This window comes from Henckelia pumila, chromosome 3 (genome assembly GCF_033568475.1).
Source record: "Henckelia pumila isolate YLH828 chromosome 3, ASM3356847v2, whole genome shotgun sequence".
NCBI lineage: Eukaryota > Viridiplantae > Streptophyta > Magnoliopsida > Lamiales > Gesneriaceae > Henckelia > Henckelia pumila.
Genome location: NC_133122.1, coordinates 90,300,273 through 90,323,288, shown reverse-complemented (window position 1 = coordinate 90,323,288; position 23,016 = coordinate 90,300,273). Strand labels below are relative to the sequence as shown.

Here is a 23,016-nt window from a genome sequence, read left to right as displayed (position 1 = left end):
ATTATGTTGCTGAGGCTGTGGCTGGAAGGAGTGTACAGTAGATGCTTGCCTTTTAGGCTGAGCCACTGATCGTGATGACCCCGCACCTTGAGACCTCACTGAACCACATTGTGGACACACCTTGGCAAAATGTCCTGGCTGATGGCATATGTTGCAATTCCCAGACACACCTCTGCACTGATCACTAGGATGTCTTCCTCCACATTTGTTGCAATACATTCCTGTATAGCCTGAACCCTATCCAGCACTGCTCTGTCTTGGCCCACTAGAGCTGGATGAACCACTGCCTGACTTCTTAAACTTCTTTCCTTTTGCTTTCAGATAATCTTTCTTACCACCGCTGCTGCTACCTCCCTCAAATCTAGGAGATGATTGTTGAAACTGAGCTGGGGGTTGTGGTTGTCGTTGAGACTGTGCAACAAACGATGCTCATCGCTGTTTAATCAAACCAGCCTCCGCTCCCTTTGCTCTATCAAGTGCATCAGCAAAGTTATTCGGCCTCCCAGAGTTCACAAGGGTAAAGACATCTGGATTCAGTCCATTAATGAACTGATCAGCTTTGGCCTCCTCACTTCCAGCTACATGTGGAGCAAACTTTAGTAATGTAGAGAACTTGGCAACGTACTCTTCTATATTCAGATTCCCCTGTTTCAGATTTGCAAACTCTGCACCCTTGTCCTTTCTGTATGACACTGGAAAGAAACGTTGATAAAATTCTTTTGTAAATACTTTCCAAGTGATAGGTGTACCTTGATTTTCAAGAGCTCTCTTGGTTGTTATCCACCAACTCTTGGCAACCTCGTGTAGTTGGTGCCTAATCAATCTGACTCTTCTGTCATCTGTATAATCTAGAGAATCAAACAACATTTCCATATCCTCTAACCAGCCTTCACATTCAACTGAGTTCTCGGTTCCTTTCAAAGTATGCGGCTTGAAGGATTGAAACCTTTTCAGTAAAGTCTCCATAGGTGTTGCTGTAACATCCATTGGGTCATTGGATGTACTACCCTGTTCTGGTCTAGGAGCTTCTGCGGCCTGTGGCACATCTGCCTGTTCTGGTGGAGGAACGACCAATGTCTGTCTAGTAACCGGCGCTTGACGAGGAGGCATATCTGATATTCAAAAGGATTAGCACACAAAAGTATCAATATATCAGACTCACCCATTCTGTTTCAGCCCCCCTCTGATTAGCATTTTCATGCCTTCTCTAGAGATCAAGTTCTGATCCAAAACCGGTTCTAATTCATTCTCAAATAATACATGCTTGATAAAGCAATAAATCATGCTTATAAAATAAATACACATAATCATGTGATCAATTTAATCTAAAACATTAAATCATGCAAGCAAAATCAATCAATCAAGAGGACTCGATCTACCCCGCTCGCTTCTCTCTAATCAGTCCAGAACTTACGCTCTGATACCACCTGTTGTGGGGACCTCGGGTGCTAATCTCATCTTATAGGGCGATTAATAACAAGAAATATTCAATCAGAATATTAATCTGCTTAAAAATCAAATAAATAATACAGGACATTTGGCGACGCAAAACCATACATTTGGCGACGCAAAAACATGTCGCAAAAGATCAACAAATTTTTTTTTTTTTAGTAGACCTTGACGCGCGGGCGCGCCTCATGTGGCGCGGGCGCGCATAGGGCTCGGTCCAAGGCACCCAAGGTGCCTTGGTTAGGCGCGGCCACGCCTCTGGGCTGGGCGGGCGCGCCTGACCCTCTGATTTGCCTTCCAAACAGCTGAAAAATGATGTCTTTGTCCCTGTTTTGATCCTCAAACATTGACAAACATATATAACATGAATTTAACATCAAAATCTAGATGAAAACATGCAAATCCATGAACTAACCAAGTAACTAAACAAGGAACTTGACATACAACCATAAGATCTTACATACTCTTGTTCTTGACAACATACATATCTATATGCTCAAATGTTCTTATTCTTGCCATTCATACAAGTCTTTATATGCAAGTGTTTACAACAAAACATAGACAAGATCTAAATACAAAAGTTGACATCAACTCTACTGCATAAACCCGAGTTCACCACATGCTACTCTTGCTCTCGTTCTTCTTACAATCTTCTTTGTCCTGTGCTCGCCCCATCTATTCCCATGCACACATACAAACATAGAAATAGCCGGATATCTCCGGTGATAATTGAATCCCAGTATAAAACAACTAGATCATGCATAACATATAGTTCAAAGAAATACTCATATAAACCTCTCAACAAGCATTAAACCAATCTATTGCAATGCATGATTTTAAAAATCTGCTATCAAGTTCTATATCAGTTCTTGGGATCCCGGGGAAGAAGACCACAACAAATCTCCCACCTACTCTCCCTTTCGGGGTGGCGTTGAGCTCTTTTCCCGGACTTTGGCATACTATATCAAGTTTCTAACCATAGGAGTTGATCTATCTCCTAGGTTCCTTTATATATATCCAAACATCCGTATTCTTTTGGCGAATCTGCCATTTCAAATCTCAAAGGGTTGTTGGCTCAAGATGAATGCATCAAAATCTAGAAACATAAAAGTAAAAGCCAACTAATAACAAGCTAAGTCAAACAAGCAAGTAAATGTGCAAATACAACACATATAAGCACATAGTATGTGGTTTTGAAAAGGGCATTCAAGGAAACCTCTTGAATATTCAAAGCCCTTATTCTAAGGTTGTCTTATACCTTTCAAACTTGGTTTCAAAGCTCTTCAAATCTGATATAGCTGCACAACAAGAACACAATCAAAATCTGCTCATTCTCTTCTCAATCTTCAAGGCTAACAAGTCACAAACCTTGTTCTTCCGTCGATTGGTTTCGAAGTCGTGATTCTTAACTTGAAGTCCCCTGTTTTCAATCTGAAAATACATCAAACATGTCTAAGAACATCAGCAAGAACTCACATCATACTCAGCTCAAACAATCTAGACTCAAACTTAATCATTTTTCAAACCGACGGCGTAACGGTACGGAATCGGTAACCAAAACTGAAATCCAACTAATCTATCATTCATATCTACTTCAAATACATAATATACCAGCCAAAATACATCAATATACCAGCATATCAGCAGCTACCATTTCGAAATACATGCTGAAAAATTCATAAGAAATAGAAACGGCATCCAATCTTCGACCCGATTGCGATAATACAACACATAGAATCTCAAGAACATAAATCCATACTCAAATTCTGAGTTCTTCACACACACAATTTCGAAATATACTGAATCTCATCAATACTTACATCAATTCATAGCTCTTGACGAGAGGATCGTAGAACTATGCCCGGAATTGAAATCGACCGGACGGATCTTGAGATATCTTGGTTTGAAGATGAAATCTCAACAAAAAAAATGAAGTCTCGGTTTTCTCAATTGAAGAAGATGAAAATCTGATGATTTCATACACAATACACGTGAATATGCATATGTAGACAAGTGTCCCACTCAAAATGTCAAAATTGCACTTTGGCCCCTCATCTCTTCACTATTTGCAAATTGACCCTTGAAACTTCTTTTTAATTCAATTTAAATCCTAAATAATTTAAGAATATTAGAATTTAAATCTAAACTCCAAAAATTTTCAAATTAAATATTCTCGAATTAAAATTAAATAATCTCGGGCCTTACAAGTTTTGTGTAGAAATATTATTTGTTATGTTTTGGGCTTCTGGGGCTTTCTTTGAATCTTTGTAGTGCTTGACCGTGCATGGCTACTTATTTTTATTCAAGTGTTAAGTTCATTCCTTGATCAGTAGGAACTGGAAATGGGGGGTAGTTTGATTCATAGTTTTGAAAAATGTGCAAGTAATAAAGCTCGGTTATGCTATAATGGGATGAATGTAAGGATTAATATTAATTTAATAGGGATAATTTTGTCCTATAACAAGCTTGATGTTGGAGTTTGAAATCTTCTCTTTATTTTGTTAAATGGACTTAAAGATAATAAATATGATGAAATTGTCTCAACTAACGAACAATGATTGGATGCTAGCTAAAATTTGCCAGCCTCCGCCCCTTAAATTTTCCAGTTTCTAAAATTTTGATTCTTTTCTTATTTGTTTTGCTTAACTAATTTTTACGGCTCGAATTGTTTGAGTGACTTAATTAATTCTTATGGATATAAGTCTTGAGTGGGTCGAGACTTAGATTTTTGTTTTTTATTCGAATAATTATTCTATAATTATTCTATTATTCTTATACGTTTACTGCACAAACCTTATTCTTATTTTTATTGTGTTTTGTTAGGTACATATTCTTCTGTACAAAGAGATTCCTCTGAGGAAATTTAAGAGGTCTGATTCTGCACAGTGTCGTATCCGCAGACCTTTCATTCTTTTTGAAGTGGAAGCCTTAGTTCAGGCTGTTGAACTTGGGACATGACGGTATGTCTGGTGAAACTATAATCTAAAGTTATTTGACTAAGGGTATGGTGATATATGCTTGCTGAAACCTTTACCTTTACGAAGATAGTTTCACACCTAATCCATCATCTTTTTTGGCTTCCTTAACTATTTTGTTTGTTGTGGGGTCATAGTTGCCCTATACTTAGACATAGTTTTTCAAGTGAACTCAATATGAGGACTAATATATAGAGAAAATTTAGTCCAATGCATGCTTGCGTTGCGTTGTATAAATAAATTTTTCATACTCAATCTGCTTTCCTTAATTCCTTTGAGCACTGTGTACAATTTTATATTTATGTATTTGAATGGACTTTGTGCCTCCTTGCTCTGTTATGGATTTAAGTTCCACATTTTACTGAAATCTATTGTTGCGATCTAGATTTATGGGGAGATTTGAGAAAGGTATGGAGTGGAGTACTCAGAAGTCGATATATATAAGCGTGCTTATGGTCAACCTTGGGGTAAATCTCGCCAAGTCTCATTCTCTATTCTTTGTAAATTGCAATGAAGTTTCAATATTTAGGTTTATTTTTCATTTTTATCAATTCATATTTATTTTATGTTTGTTTGTTCTTACTTTTAATGATTTACAGTATGGAGATACAAATTAAAGAAAAATAGATTTGAAATTTTATTCTTGTTTGCTGCTATTGTTCAGCACATTCCCAGTCCTCCAAATGGATTTAGAATTCTGAGAGTTGGTTTGATCGTCGACTCCGGTTTGAGGCAGAAAGCATAGCGCACATGGCTGAGATGAACATGAAGATTCGATTATTTGTTATATTTGAATGATTTATAATATTGAAATATTGTATATTAGATTTAATTTTCTAAAATTTTGAATATTGAGTGATTTATAATATTGAAAATTTGTGAATTAATTTTTTTTTGTTTTTTATTTGTGAAAAGACAACGCTTTTTAAACATTGTCGTAGGTGGTTTAAGCGTTGTCTTTGTAAAACACAACGCTTTTAAAAACATTGTGAAAAAGCGTTGTAAATGGTCGTTTTGTAAAAAGTCCGCTCAAAGACAACGCATAAAAAGCGTTGTCGTCGCTAAAAAAGACAACGCGGAAAAAGCGTTGTCTTTTTCAAATATCACAACGCTTTTTATGCGTTGTCTTTGCTCAAAACGACAACGCTTTTTCCGCGTTGTCTTTGACCGCGGTCTTTCACAACACTGGCTACGATAACGCTTTTTCGTGACAATAACAACGCGGAAAAAGCGTTGTCGTTTGCCCTTTTTCTTGTAGTGCTCGTTCTTTCATGGGCATCTCTGACTCATTCCTGCCCCACCTATTGCCATGCACACATACAAACAATGCAATAACCGGATATCTCCTGTGAGAATATAATCCCAATATAAAACAACATAAACATGCATAACATAGCATTTACAGAAATAGCCATATAAACATCTTCATAGGTATTAAAACCAATCTAATTTAATGCATTATTTTAACATCTGCTTTCAAGTTCTATATTAGTTCTTGGGATCCCGTGGAAGAAGAACACAACAAATCTCTCACCTACTCCCTTTCGAGGTGGTGTTAAGCTCTTTTCCCGGACTTTGGCCCCACTATATCGAGATTCTAGCAATAGGAGTTGATCTATCTCCTAAGATCCTCGATATATGTCCAAACATCTGTATTTCTTTTGGCGAGTCTGCCATTCAAAATCACAAAAGGTTGTTGGCTCAATATGAATGCAACACAATCTAGAAACATTCAAATAGACTCCAACAAATAATAAACTAAAGTAAGAAAACACTCATTTATGCAAATACCAAGCATATAAGCACATAGTATGTGGTTTTGAAAGGACATTCAAGAAAATCCTCTTGAATGTTCAAAGCCCTTTATTCTAAGGTTATCTTATACCTTTCAATTTTTAGTTTCTTTGTGCTCCAAATCTTGTAAAATCTGTACACAACAAAGCTATCAAAATCTGCTCAAAACTCAATCCATTCTTCAAAGCTACAAGTCACAAACCTTGTTCTTTTCTATCCCGATTCGAAGCTGGACTTTTCGAGTTCGATGTCCCCTGTTCTAATCTGAAATCACAACATATATAACTAGGAAAAATCAGCAAAAACTCATCTATATCACAATTCAATCAACATGCCAAAATTCTAACAATTTCTGAACCGGCGGCGTAACGGCTAAAAATCGGTAACCGTAACTCATTTCCAACAAATCTAGCAATCAAAACTAACTCATATACATCGCATATCAGCTGAATATAATCAAAGACCAGAAAACTCAGACATGGCTAGGTTCGAATAAAGCTGGAAAAATCATATCAAATACAAACGACATCCAATCTTCGATCCGACTTCGATATCGTAATACATACAATCTCAAGAACATGTATATATGATCATAATCTGATTTCTTCACATACAAAATCTCAAAACATGTTGAATCATCAGAATAATTTCACCAAATTGAAGCTCGTGAAGAGAGGATCATATAAATATGCCCGGAATTAAAATCGGACGGCCGGATCTTGAGATAATGAAGTTTGAAGATCAAATCTCAAGGAAGAAGATGAAGTCTCGGTTTTGAGCTGCTAAGAATTGATAAATTCTGATGATTTTCATGTATATACACGTACATGCAAAATGAAAAGCCAAGTGTTCCACTCAAATTCTGAAAATTGCACTTTGGCCCCTCATTTCTTCACTATTTGCAGTCTAGCCTTTCAAACTTTTTTTAATTCAATTTCAATCCTAAATAATTTAAGAATATTAGAATTTAATTCTAAACTCTAAAAATTCTCAAATTAAATATTCTCGAATGAAAATTAAATAATCTCGGGCCTTACATAATGTGACGGTTTTCATGACATTTTCTCATTCTAACTTTCTCACTAGCATAATTTTCTCAATTCAAAGTCAGTTCAACTACAAATGCCCAGATTCAATAGTGTCGATACTAAGGTTTAATCTTTTACCTGTGATTATTTTTACTAATTTTTCATCATGTTTTCAGGCTTATACTTATTTTGTTGTTAGTTTCAATAGTTACACATTAAACTGCTCTGCACTTGCTCGATGAAATGTCAAAGAGAAAAAACTCGAACTAAAGTTTTTTGTTTCAAATGTGATTTTTTTTAAATTATTTGCATAAATATACAATTTCATTTAGGAAATGAATATTTTGATTAATTAATCTAAAAAATATGAGTTCGTTTGGCTGCTTAGGACTAGAAAATTGAAAATTTTGTTTTATTTCTGTTCACATTAAAACAAAACTTCATTGTAGCTATTGAGCTTGGATTTATGTCTTTTAATTGTGTTTGTCATTTTGCAGGAGCCGAGAAGTGAAAATAAAGATTTCACATATATTTCTTGCATAATATTAATATTATTGAATACAAATTATTTGTAGGTTGGAATCAATGGCATGGTTATATTTCTAATTACCGAGTACATTTTTTCCAAACTATTGTGATTTTTATTCATTTTTCAACATTTCAGTGGTAGTTAATATCTTTCGGTACATTTTGTCCAAACTATTGTAATATTTATTCATTTTTTCAGAATTTCAGTAGTAGTTAATATCTTTCGGTCCTCTAAAACTTTGTTGTTTATTTTTATTATTGGTTTTCTAACACATCAAAAGTTGTGCCGATGCAGATGAACGAAAAACCATTGCCAAACAGGTTACGTAATCATTAATCAACAACTGCGCTAAATCCCTAGTAAATAATACATTCATTTTTGCCCCAATTCATTGGTTATTTTAAATTTTAATTCATCCGCTCTCTTTTATTTTGTTATATCAAGCATTTGTTGTGAGGTAATTTGGTGGATTTATTCTTATGTGTCAATGAATCTGCTTTCTCATTTATGTTTAGTTATTATAAATAAATGAAAATTAGGGGATGAAAACATGCTGTAATGTGAAGGTGAAGATGAATATTTTATTAATTCGATATTTTTTTAAATAGCGGTACATATTTGTACTATCTGTACTATTTTATAATAGTTGAGTGAGATATAAAAACTGCTCATGTGGATATAATCTTTTTTTTTTTCACTTTTATCCTTATTTTCATTTTATAATTTTTCTATGGTGGTATTTATCCAACCCTTCCCTTCTCTCACCACGTTCAAAACAAACTTCTTCATGTTCCACGCTTCTCCTCCTTACCCTTCAACTCAACCGAAGGTTTCTTCTCTAAATTTACGTCATACTTGAATACTGAAACAAGTAATTTTCTTCCTCTCAATCTTTATAGTTAACTCCACTTGCTGGAAATTAAGGTTGTGCTTGGATGGAGGCATTTGAATTTGAAGGTGAATTTCAAATTAATAGATTTGAAAATCCATTGATTTGAATTCTTTTTTTATTAAATCACTTGCTTGAAATAACATAGAATTTCAATGTGAAATTTTAAATCCATTGATTAGTTGCTTGGCTAAATTTTTTAAGAATTTCAAATAATTGAAAAATCTAATATATTATTCTTTATTCTATATATATATATTTTGAAATTAAATTATTATTATGATTACACAAAATAATCATATTCAATTTAAAATAATTTAAATTTAAATTTTATTTATTTTAATTGGATTAAATAATAAAGTTACATAAATAAATTTTAAAAAAATATCTATGCTTTCTAAAAAAACAAATATATTACTTATTATAATTATTAAACTTCAATTTCTTTTCATCATACTAATAACATTAAAAAATATTTTTCTTTTGATTCTCTTAGTTATCAAAATTCACAATTCAAACAAGAATAAAGCTGATCATGATACATCCCAAGTCAGCTCCAACAACTAGTTAGCTGCATTTTACCTGAGCCTTCTTCTTGAAGTAGGAGAAGGAGATAACTCAAATGTAAGTGGTAAAAGCTCCATTTCATCGTTCAATATCTTCACAACGTCCCCGATATCCGGTCTCAGCTCCGGCATCTTCTGTATGCAAGAAAGTGCCAAGTTAACACACAAGCTCGCCTGTTCCTTGTTGTACTCGGCTTTCAGTTTCAGCCACTCATCCACGAGTTCTAGTAGGCTTCCTGTGCGAGCCAAGAGTCGAGACTAGCTAACTAAGTTTGCTTTCTCCAATTTCATTGGGGACGAAAGCACGTGCAACGGTCTTCTACCTGATACAATGACTAGAATCAGCACACCTAGGCTGTATGTATCAGCTTTCTCCATTAAGTATCCACATGAGCCGCTGTATTTCTGGTGCGACATAACATAGTGTCCCTCTCATGCTCGTCTTTGCTATGATCCATGTCACTTATGTGATCACAATCACAAGGCATAAACTTATCACAATCCTCCCCACCATTATCATCACTCAACAACTCTTTCCCCTTCACATAACAACCTCTATTATCACTATGATGAATCTTGCCACTAGTTTGCAAAGAAGAAGATGCTTGCAAAGCCAAAGAAAAATCTACCTCCTCATTCTCATGAATCCCTTTTTCCCCGGCCACACCACTAGCATTGACGTTCTCTGAAAGCTCCTGACTTTTCCCCAAGTCCTGGCTGAACAAATCGACGCCAAATTCCTCCTCCAGCTTCATTTTCGACAACCCAAAATCCGAAAGCTTAGCTCTGAAATCAGCATCAAGCAACACATTGCTAGGCTTCACATCACCATGGATCACAGCTGGTTCACACTCAAGATGCAAGAAAGCTAACGCTTTTGCAACATCAAGAATGATCGAAAACCTCCTGCTCCACAAATAAATATTCTTGCAAACTCTTATTAGGCATGTACTCGTAAACCACAAGTCTCTTCCCGCTGTCAGTGCAAAAACCCAACAAACAGACAAGAAAAGAAAACTTGAGCCCACCAAGAATCCTCAACTTATTCAAGAATTCTTGCTCGCACTGTAATGAAGCTGAGTCGAGAAGTTTCACTGCCACCAATTTACCATCCTTCAAAATGCCTTTGAAAACAGTGCCGAAACCTCCTCCGCCTATCGTATTGGATACACTGAAGTTGTTGGTGGCTTTCTTGAGCTCTCTGTAAGTGAATCTTTGAAGCTTGTTCAATGGCACGGCGGAATCATACGGGCTGGTGCAGGACTTGTGCACCAGAGAGTACCAGAAACGGTAAAGAAGATACAGAATAACTAAGAGAATCAAAAGAGAGAGAGATATTGTGATTGTAAGTAAAGCCATGCTTGTTGATGACTTGTCTAATGTATGATTCACTTCATCCTCCATCGACATAGTAAAGTAGCATATCAAAGTTTTCTGATCCAGGAACAAAACAAGTACACAGAAAGCCATTCTAATGTTCCTATAAAAAGCTTACAAGTGAGATTGTAGCTAAAGAAGTCGTTGCAGATATGTTTGCTCCAATCACTTCTACTGCTTGTCCTCTCTCCTTCGCTTCAATATGAATATCAAAATGGTAGTTGCAAATAGTTGGTGTAAATGAATTTAAGTCGAGGGTTTGATCGTCCCTAAGACCCCTTTTACTCAAATAGTCACAAATTTCACAATTTCTAAGATAAACAAAGACTTAACTGGACGCGATGTTTTGAGAATCAACTCCTTCTCTTCTTTCTGGACATGTTCTCACTCAAAACCAGTGCCTAAATCCCCTTTCGTGTCTGCATCTGAGGTGAGAGGCGCAGCCGCGAAGAAGATGAGGTGAGAGTTTTTGATGTGGATCTCACCGCCGCCGTGAAGAAGATGAAGTGAGAGACGCTGCTGGAAGAAGAAACGAAAGAGCAGGCGGCGGAGAAGATTTCAAATGAGCCGATGGAAGAAAAGATTTAAATCCGTTAAATTTTAGGGCATAAATCAACAGGCTAAATCAAACAGATTTGGAATCCCAAATCCATGGGCTAGCCAAACAGATGTAGTGGATTTGGGCTGCGGATTTGAAATCCAAATCAGCCCAAATCCACTAACCCAAGCACAACCTAAAGGAATCTGATTATACTTATATTCAAAATGATTTCCCGTTGTTTGAGTATGCGATTGATCAGTTGTTAAATCAAATCTCACTTCAATCACAATTTTTGCAATTTAAGGTATATTTTGGTCTTCCACATGATGATCGTGCATCGAAAAAATTGAAGATCTTACAATATATAGGTAATGTCCCACTTTTTTTTACCCGTGTCTCCCATATTAATTAACTCGTCCCCTAAATATTTAATGAAATTTCTCAAAGAAGATAATATTGTATAATTGTTGTATTTCTATTTGATTTGCCTCTTGGCCGTATCCCGTGATCTCAATATTTCAATCAGAAGCTAATGCAACTGGATTGTTTTTTTAGTTGCTCAGTCGTTGCTTTTCATACCTTCACATTTTTGTTTTTTGGCTAACAATATTTACTAATTGTTGACTTATTTATCTTCGTTTCTTCAGTTCATCTCCTGATACAAAATTCAAAGGATGATGAAGTAGCATATATTAGGCGAATTTTTTTATTTGATATTTTATGCCAGAGTCAATTGTTTCGCGGTGGACCCATGGGCAAGCAATGAAAGTGTGGTGGTAAAGATATACGAAGAAAGGGAATTCGAAGAAACTGTCTCAACATATATATATATATATATTATCTCTTTTTATATTATTAAACTTCAGCCTATAATACTAACTGTTCGTCCGTTGGTATGGCTACCTTCCTGCTTTAAAAAAGCTGACTCAACTTTTTTTAAAAAAAAATATATATTGCTAGCTCCTCTTTTTTCTCCCCATTTTCCTCTCCGATTGCCCAAGTTCTCATTTTCATGTGAGTGTATCCATTTCAAATTTAAAATTTAAAGCACTACTATCTCTTTTAGATTTTTAAAATCAGCTTCTATCAGTTTCTTACAATTTTCAAAGTTATTGGTACATATTTTCATCTTTGATGTTGTACACCTATTGAAGAGATTAAATTTGAGGTAATTTTCCAATTCATCTCCCAAAACTCATCTTCAGAATATACAAAACTCATTTTTTAGGCGTATTGCTCATTAATTTCTTTTATCTCAATGTATAATTCTGTATGATTTGCACCAAAACTCATCTTCAGAATGTGCAGAACTCATTTTCTTAGGTGTATTGCTCATTAATTTCTTTTATCTCAATGTAGAATTTTGTATGATTTGCAGATATACACAAAATATTTTGGTTCAATTCCTGATGTGGTCGAAATATTGCAATTGTCAATGAATGTAATATAGTATTTTCTCTTCTTGTCTGTTGGTAAACCACATACGCCAACTGTTTGACAAAATTTCTGAATAAAAATCCAAATTTTGTTGTTTATATGTGTATCTTAATTTGATTGTATGTGTAAGGGTTTTGACAGTCTCGATCAACAAAAATACTAGAAATAAATTTCAGAGTAAGTGTTATCTCTCAGTGCTGTCAACACTTCAAGACAAACTACACAGAGGAATAATTAAATAACATAATAAATAACACGAAGATATTTATGCACAAGTATTAAATACTTGTGCGATGCCTCATGGCGAAATAATCACTAGAAACTAAATCAGTTTACACAAAACCAACTAGTGATTGTATATGAAAAACTACTTTTCTCAACAAATTGAGAAAATAAACAACTTCTTAAAAACTAGTAAGAACTAGAATAGAAAAACCAATAGGAAGTTCTCAACACATGTGCCGAAAAACAAAAAACCAAGGAACCACTTTCAGAACAACGTTTCACTCGCGTGTTCTTCAAGTGTTTCCAACACTACTCGGCAACACTGTGTAACAGCGAAGAGTACTCCAGAAATTCTTCAGATTTTCAAATCTTTGGCTCATGAATTCCTATAGTAGTCAGCGTTTATTCTCTGTGTATTTTGCTCTCTCTCACCGTCTCTTGTCTGTCTTCTAAACGTTCCACCATCTCCTTTAAATAGAGATTATAATTCCTTCTATGATTAGAATCCTACAAAATATGGAAACAAGATATTATCAGATTTCAAATATTTGCAATAGAAGATAATAATTATCACCAATTTTAAAACTTGTCTAAGAAAGGCAAAACTCTAAAATAGAATTTTATCTCAATAAAATTAGGAAAATATCATTAAGGAATTTATGTCTTGCAAGGCAAGTCATATTTCTTTCAATCTCCCCTTTTTTGCCTTTCTGGACAAAACACGCACAAACGAGTTCCAATAAACTCACCCTTAGTTGAAAACTATTTCTACCCCTTAATAAGTAAGTCTCCCCCTGAATTTAAAACATACACACAGTGTTGTCACTTGTGTTGGCAACACAAGTAATAACATGTGTAACAGAGAAACATGAGGATCCTATTCATATTAGAGCAATATGGAAGTATCATCATAGTATTACTTAGGGAGTTAAAAGTAAGTCATAGTAAAAAAATATATATAGAATAAGGATACTGCTTCTTCATCTTTAGCATTTCCATCTTCAGTTCAACATCTTCAGTCCAACATCCGAAGTTTCTTCAGTCCAACATCCGAAGTTTCCAGCATCCAAAGTTTGTGAGTTTGTGCCAACTACATCTCCCCCATTTTGACCAGAAACATCCAATTCATGAATCAATATATACTGAGCCAATAAGGCTTCAAAGTACACAATGAGTTATCTGGAGAAATTAGTGGGGGGAGAAGTGTAGCGTGGAACTTCAACAGTGTTGGCATGTTGTGTTGGTAACACTCGACTCCACACTAGATGCAGACCAAGTTTGGTCTATCTTCCTCAATGACATCAGAAGTAGGCATAGGTTTAAAAGTCTTGTCCTTCTTCAAAATGGTCAGATTTTCAGTAAAACCTCATCTCATCAAAACACATTAGTTAGTATCTCATGAGAGTAAAAACATTTTCCCTCCAAGTAAATGAAATAGAAATATTAAGCAGTGAGTTAGAGAGCAAATTGAACAGCACAAAACAATGAATGTGATGTTAATCAAATTTGTGCAAAATATAGGGTGAACAAATCATCCAAAAAATCTACTATCAACCCTTCACCTTTCAAAAGAAGACCCATGCAGAACCACTTTAAAAACAATGGGAAAACCTTTGAATTTAAAGAAATAAAATCCAACCCAATTATGAAAATAATCCGAGATTCAGAGCATCCCAAAAAATCTCATAAATAACTCTACATCAGCTCAACTCCACTAAATCATTGTCAATCACAGAATATCAATTTTTAGCAAATAGGGTACTTCACCTTATTTTGTCCGTTTAGAACTTACAATCCTGAACAAAAAAATATTCACAATTTATGATATATGCATGACCTAAGTTATGCCTAAAAAAGAATGTAATGATATTAGATCAACAATAAAATACATGTAGAGTGTGTGCAGTACGTCTTAAGCACTAGTGTTGGCAACACTTTCCAACAACAGTGTAGTCTTCAAAATAATTTTTGAATTTTTCACACTTCCAGAGCCATGTTTTTCTTATTTTTTATTTTGACGCAGAAGTGGTAGCCTGCACACTAAAAGAACAGTCTTCATTGGACTCTTTCAGGTAGCTTTTTTCAATTTTCTTCCGATTTTATTTTGATTTTCAAGACATTGGTCACTGAAATTTTATCAAACCATACTCTAAATTTGCGAAACCACTTTTCACATGGGACAAGATCATGGAATACACAAACTTCCCTCATCTACTCCGTGGTTTAGTTAGAGCACATTATCATGCATGTCAAGCGTGATTTAAAATAACTTTTCCACAATACTACAGTATGCTAGTTAGTGTTAACAACCAGTGCAAAACATATGTCAAAATGAAAATGCAGTATACCTAAGGTCCTAAAAATGCACATGCATGGTTTGTGTTGTCCTTCAGTGTTGGCAACACTTAGGGACAGCAACCGTGAGTGATTATAATGAACACATGCTAAGAGATTTCCTTAGGTTGGAGAATCTCTCAAAATCTAATGATATTGTAAATATATCTGTCAGTTGGTTATTTGTTCCAACAAACTCAATACAAATCAAACCTTTCTCTAATAAATCTTGAATAAAGTGATGTCCAACTTCAATGTGTTTTGTGCGAGAGTGTTGAGATGGGTTCTTTGAAATGTAAATTTCTCTCGAATTATCACAATAAATACTGGCACACAAACACATACTGAGCATAATATCAGGACGAATAACATTCAAGCACAAAATTCTACCAGTAAACTCGCAGTATCAAGTGTTGTCAACACAGTCTACAACACTGTCCTTACACAGATTTTCAATTGAATCCATAGGTGTCTTCTTTGACTCAATATTAGAGATAAAATAGGAGTGACTTACCTATGAGTATACGGAATTCATGCATACTAATCCACTCATCTTTCGATAGTTAACCTTCTCTTTTCTCCGAGTTTGTATGTTTCCATGCAAATCTCCAATGATTTGTGATGATGGATGGTTTCTCGGGATTTTACTTGAAATTTCCTTTCCATCATTGTTCACTACACCATCAGTGTCTTCTGTATAATCAGCATGTTGAGCACCATCAAGTTCTGTCACAGTCAGAGGCAGTGTTGTGCTAAGTGTTGTGCTGGGTGAGACAACACTTGGGGCAATACTTGGATTTTCTTGAGGTGTGGAAAATTCCAGTAGATCATCTATTTCAACGTCAGCTATTTTTCTTTTGATAATTGCAAAATCATCAAACAAAACATTAGCAGATTCAACAATCATCCTAGTTCTTAAGTTAAACATTCGATAAGCACGATTATTAGAAGCATATCCAAGAAATAGACATGTATCACTTTTGGAATCAAGTTTAGCTAGGTGGTTTTTAGCATTCAAAACGTAGCAAATACAGCCAAAAACATGAAAGTATTTGAGATTTGGCCTCTTTTGCATGAGAATTTCATAGGACGTCATCGTTGAACCATTCCTCAAGAACACACGATTTGAAATATGACATGCTGTATTAAAGGCCTCGGCCCAAAACCGTTTTGAAATATTCTTTGAGCTCAGCATCACCCTAGCCATCTCCAACAAAGTTTGATTCTTCCACTCGGCTATGCCATTACATCAAGAAGTCTTTGGAGTAGAGAACTCATGTAAAATACCTTTCTTATTACACAAAGTTGAAAACAAGGAGTTCTCGAATTCCTTACCATGGTCGGTCCTGATTCTTCCTACCTTCAATTTATGTAGGTTAGTAATCCTTGTGTGTAAATTTTTAAAAGCATTAAAGCATCCGACTTGATGGAACACGCGTTCTCTGATCACACGGATGTGATACCCGGAGCAGCGAAAGTTTAAAAAAATTTATTTTTCGATATGGAACGATTCCATATCGTGGGTATCAAATCCAAACGATTAAAATCTTGCAAGTAAAAATAAAAATCACAATTAAATATTTTTACCTCTTCAAGCTAAGGCTTGATTATGGAATCCAACAGATTTAATCTGCTCTTGTTGTAAATCCCGGAAATCGATGACTCACTCGATCAATCTCCGAAATTAGGTCCACGAATAGAAAACAGAAACCCTCTGATTGATTGCACTAGAAATCAATCAGATGTTTATCGTAGAGAATAAACAGATTTGATCTGTCAATTCAGAATGTAATTTTTCAGAAAATCACATACTGAATTTTCTCAAAAGGGACAAGAGGAATTCGAAATTCCCTTAAGAAAATATAGAGTGTGATTTTCTAAAATTGCTTGATCAAAAGTTATTATTTTCGAAACCTACACACACATATATATATATATAATTTCTAGACTGGATTAAGTTATAATTGTATTAGGACACTAACTCCTTAGGGCCCACAATCCATAACTTAAGCCCAACAAGCCAAGCCCGTTATTATAGAAATTAATATAAAATTCATCATGACTCCGATTGATAAACCGATTTCATCAATGTGCACAGAAACCATTTCTGCACCTTTTAAAGTCAAGATAATTTTTCTGAATCCGAATTCAGTGATTTCCAAAAATGTCCATTCCTATGTCATTTTAGGAAATTTCACTCCCTTTAGTTAAGAAGTACAACATATCTTTCATTAAATTTAACTCTTTAAATTTAACTATCTCAACGGGGTTTAGTAATCCATTACTTGTGTGACCCTCAATGGTTCAGGGATACAGCAAGCCGTGGGCTCACAACTCCTTGTGACTCGGAACAACGATTTCCGACTTACCCAACGAATCATGGTAAGAGCGTCTAGCAACATCGCTCCATGATTCCCTAGGTATCACTGATAGTGCCTGCAAGAACCAGTAAGTTTTGGTTAGCGTACAGTACAGTCCCTTCATCCATATATCCCGATTGAATCAACAACCATTGGTACATCGAGAGTCGTTCGAGATTCGATAACTATGCAATGCATCTTGAAGATCAAATAGTGACATCGCATGTGCTACTAGGAAACCAAGTAACCTAAATCACATCGAGTACTCTGGCCAGAGATTTGTCACACTAATATCTCCTCAGATCGCATAGGATATCCACACTCGCAAGCGTGTGGTGAATCCTTGACAACAAAGCATCGACTCCTATATGTGTCATAACTGTACCCAATCCCGACACCTGATTACTCCCATAGAGTCGGTAAACGAGTCAAAATATAGTACTAACATATAGAGTCTCAATGATGTTTCAAGTAGTAAGGACTAATGGTGTACAACCAAAACCGCGAACTTATCCACTCAAATAATAATAACCACTTGGAAAGTCCGAATAGGGTAGTTCGATCATTCATCATATGAATATCAATTTGCATGCTTTGAGCATCTCTATGTCCACTACCAATGAAACGTGGTACTTGGCATCACAAATGCTAGTCTCAATCTCGAGCGATCCTTATCCTTATTAGCGGACGGCTCAATTGACTAGGAACTGTTTAGAATATACAGTGACTATAAGATGTGTTTCATAATAGTGATCTCTCTTTATTCACTATCTCATCTTACTTACACTATAGTATATTCAAGGTCTTTATCAAAACAACAATAGTATATCACAATATAACAATATGAAGAAAGATAAAGAAAATGCCATTAATTAATGTAAATTATATTAAACAAAGATTGTTTATATATAGAGTCATAAAAGCCCTTAGCCTCAAGTTGGCTAACCGGGCACCCACTATTTCAATCTCCCACTTGCCCTAAAGCCAACTAGTCATACTACGTAATCTCATTGCTTCGCGATATTTGTCAAACAATGGTCCTGGCAAGGGCTTAGTAAGTGGATCTGCGATATTGTCTGTAGAGGCCACTCTCTCGACAGTGATGTCTCCTATTTCCACAATCTCCCGGATGATGTGGTATTTTCTCAGTACGTGTTTGGATCTTTGATGAGACCTTGGTTCCTTTGCCTGAGCAACGGCACCAGTATTGTCGCAATACACCAGAACTGTACCAACAGCTTCAGGAATTACGCCCAACTCTTGGACGAAATTCCTCATCCAAATGGCCTCTTTAGCAGCAGCTGATGCTGCAATGTATTCTGCCTCAGTGGTGGAATCCGCTATGGTGTCCTGCTTGGAACTCTTCCAAGAGACAGCACCGCCATTGAGCATGAATACAAATCCAGAGGTTGACTTCGAGTCATCCACGTCGCTTTGAAAGCTAGAGTCGGTATAGCCTTCCAATTTCAATTTTCTTCCTCCATAAACCATGAATATATTCTTAGTCCTTCTCAAGTACTTAAGAATATCCTTCATGGCTTTCCAATGCATTTGACCGGGGTTGGCCTGATATCTGCTCGTGACACTCAGAGCAAAGGCTACATCCGGTCTGGAAGATATCATCCCATACATAATACTACCTATGGCTGACGCATATGGTATGTGTGTCATTTTCTCTATCTCTTTGTCAGTCTTGGGACACATAGACTTGGATAGAGAAACTCCATGACACATAGGTAGATGTCCTCTCTTGGACTCATCCATAGAAAACCTTTTCAATATGGTGTCGATGTAGGTTGCTTGAGTGAGTCCTATCATTCTCTTAGATCTATCTATATAGATCTGTATCCCTAGAATATAGAAGGCCTCACCCAAATCCTTCATCGAGAATCTACCTGATAACCATATCTTTTTTGACTGCAACATCCCTACGTCATTCCCAATGAGTAGGATGTCATCAACATAAAGTACTAAGAACGTCACCGCATCCTTAACTACTTTCTTGCACACGCACGGTTCCTCCGGGTTTTTGATGAAACCAAAGTCCTTTATTGTTTCATCAAATTTCTGGTTCCAACTTCTTGATGCTTGTTTGAGACCATAAATTGATCTCTGAAGCTTGCATACCTTATGCTCGCTTCCCATGTGAATCTCTCGGGCTGCATCATATAGATTTATTCCTTAATGTTTCCATTAAGAAATGCAGTCTTCACATCCATTTGCCATATCTTATAGTCATACCATGCTGCTATGGCAATACGGATTCTTATGGACTTGAACATTGCGACTGGTAAAAAGGTTTCATCATAGTCAACTCCTTGTCTTTGAGTATAACCTTTTGCTACCAATCGTGCCTTGTAGGTTAGTACCTTGCCATCAGGCCCAAGTTTTCTCTTATAGATCCATTTACACCCTATTGGAACAATTCCATCGGGAGGATCTACTAAAGACCAAACTTGGTTTGTATGCATCGAGTCTATTTCCGACTGCATAGCATCAAGCCATAAATTCGAATCCGCATCAGAAATTGCTTCCTTGAAGTTTCTTGGATCACATCCAATGTCGGGTTCACTTTGATCCCCTTCAAGAAGAAGACCATATCGAATAGGAGGTCTAGAAGTCCTCTCGGATCTCCTAGATGTAGGCATGTCCACTGAAGGTTCTTGAGGTGTGGGATCGTTATTTCGTATCTCAGGTTCTTCTCGAATTGCTTCGAGTTCCATCATCTTGTCTTTCTTATCTAATAAAACTCCTTCTCCATGAAGGTGGCATTCCTCGAAACAAACACTTTTGTTTCAGTAGGATGATAGAAACAATATCCGATTGAGTTCTTCGAATATCCTACAAAATAACATAAGGTGGATCGACTATCCAACTTATCTCCCACTGTCTGCTTCACGTAAGCAGGACATCCCCAAATCCTCAAGTACGAATACTTAGGAGCTTTGCCATTCCATAAATCGTATGGAGTTTTATTTACTGCTTTGGTGTGAACATTGTTCAACAACAACATCGCCGTTTCAAGTGCATAGCCCCAAAACGAAGGAGGGAGCTCAGTGAAGCTCATCATAGATTGAACCATGTCCAACAAAGTTCTATTGCGATGCTCCGAGACACCATTCAGCTGAGGTGTCATAGGAGGAGTCCACTGAGAGAGAATCCCATTCTCTTTTAAATATCTCAAAAACTCGGTACTTAAGTATTCTCCACCTCGATCCGATCGAAGTGCTTTAATACTTCTACCTTTTTTGTTTTCTACTTCATCCTTGAATTCTTTGAACTTTTCAAATGATTCAGACTTATATTTCATTAAATATAAATACCCATACCTAGAATAATCATCAGTAAAGGTAATGAAGTAGGTGTGACCAAATTTAGTACCGATACTAAATAGTCCGCAAACATCTGTATGGATCAAATCCAACAGATTTTGACTACGCTCAGGCTTCCCTTTGAAAGGAGATTTAGTCATTTTTCCTTTTAGGCAGGACTCACAAGTAGGTAGAGAGTTAATATCAGACATATCATACATGCCCTCTCCCACTAGCTTGTTCATCCTTCTTGAGGAAATATGACCTAGCCTAGCATGCCAAAGGTTTGCCGGGTTTTGACTATCGTTTTTTCTTTTATTTGTTGTTACTGGTTTATCAACATAATTAATTGGAACATCTTTTAATTTTAAGTTATATAGATTGTTTTCAAGTTGTCCATTTCCAATCAAACATTCATTCTTGTAAATATTGCAAATCTCATTTACAAAATTACAAGAAAAACCATCTCTATCAAGCATAGAAACAGAAATAATGTTTTTAACTAAATCTGGCACAAATAAAACATCTCTAAAAAATAACTTAAAATTATTCTGCAAAACTAAATAAACGTCTCCCACTGCTTTGGCTTCAACTCTGGAACCATTTCCGAGCCTCAGTTGGGTCTCACACATCCTAAGCTTACGACTTCTTGTCATCACCTGCAAATCATTTCAAATGTGAGATCCACATCCGGTATCCAATACCCAAGAAGTAGTATTAAGTGAAACATTTATTTCAATGTAAAAACATACCCTTTGCAGTTCGCAACTGCTCGAGGTATTCCTTGCAGTTAAGTTTCCAATGACCGGGTTTCTTGCAGTGATGACAAACATCTCCAGATATGTTCACGTTTGAAGCTTTTGTCTTGCCCTTCTTCTGTGGTACAATTTTCTTGGGTGGGGCAGAACGTTTCTTACCCTTTCCACTTGGCCCCTTCTTGAAGTAAGAAGAGGAGCCAACCAAGAGTACCGGTTTTTTCTTCTTTAATGTGGCCTCATAAGACACAAGAATATTGACCATCTCTTCAAAGGTGACCTCTATCTTGTTCATATTGAAGTTCACCACAAATCCGTCAAATGACGAAGGAAGAGAAAGAAAGTAACAAGTCCGCGTTTAGTTCATGCTCCAATGTCAAATCGAGTGTTACCAACTTTTCAATGAGCCCAATCATGTGTACCCCATGCTCACGGACCGAAGTCCCATCTCGCATGCGGCATGTCATGAGCTCTTTGACGGTGGCATACCTCTCCGACCTTGACTGAGCTCCAAAAGGTTCCTTGAGGTGCATGTGTATGTCAGCAGCATTCACGGCATCCTCAAATCGCCCCTGGAGTTCATCAGACATTGATGCTTGAATATAGCATTTAGCCTTGATATCTGAAAGAGTGGGTGCCCGGTTAGCCAACTTGTGGCTAAGGGCTTTTATGACTCTATGTATAAACAATCTTTGTTTAATATAATTTACATTCAATAATGGCATTTTCTTTGTCTTTCTTCATATTGTGATATAATATTGATGTTTTGATAAAGACCTTGAATATACTATAGTGTAAGTAAGATTAGATAGTGAATAAAGAGAGATCACTATTATGAAACACATCTTATAGTCACTGTATATTCTAAACAGTTCCTAGTCAATTGAGCCGTCCGCTAATAAGGATAAGGATCGCTCGAGATTGAGACTAGCATTTGTGATGCCAAGTACCACGTTTCATTGGTAATGGACATGGAGATGTTCAAAGCATGCAAATGGATATTCATATGATGAATGATCGAACTACCCTATTCGGACTTTCCAAGTGGTTATCACTTATCGAGTGGATAAAGTCCGCGATTTTGGTTGTACACCATTAGTCCTTACTACTTGAAACATCATTGAGACTCTATATGCTAGTACTGTACTTTGACTCGTTTACCGACTCTATTGGGGTCAACAGGTGTCGGGATTGGGTACAGTTATGACACATATAGGAGTCGATGCTTTGTTGTCAAGGATTCACCACATACTTGCGAGTGTGGATATCCTATGTGATCTAAGGAGATATTAGTGTGACGAATCTCTGGCCAGAGTACATGATGTGTTTTAGGTTACTCGGTTTTCCTAGTAACACATGCGATGTCACTATTTGATCTCCAAGATGTAATGCATAGTTATCGAATCTCGAACGACTCTCGATGCACCAATGGTTGTTGATTCGATC

General features: G+C 36.2%; 1 pseudogene; it reads right to left on the bottom strand.

Moving 5' to 3' along the window:
- Positions 1-429: 429 nt before the first annotated feature.
- On the bottom strand, positions 430-16,240 carry LOC140889191 (uncharacterized; annotated as a pseudogene).
- Positions 16,241-23,016: the final 6,776 nt, after the last annotated feature.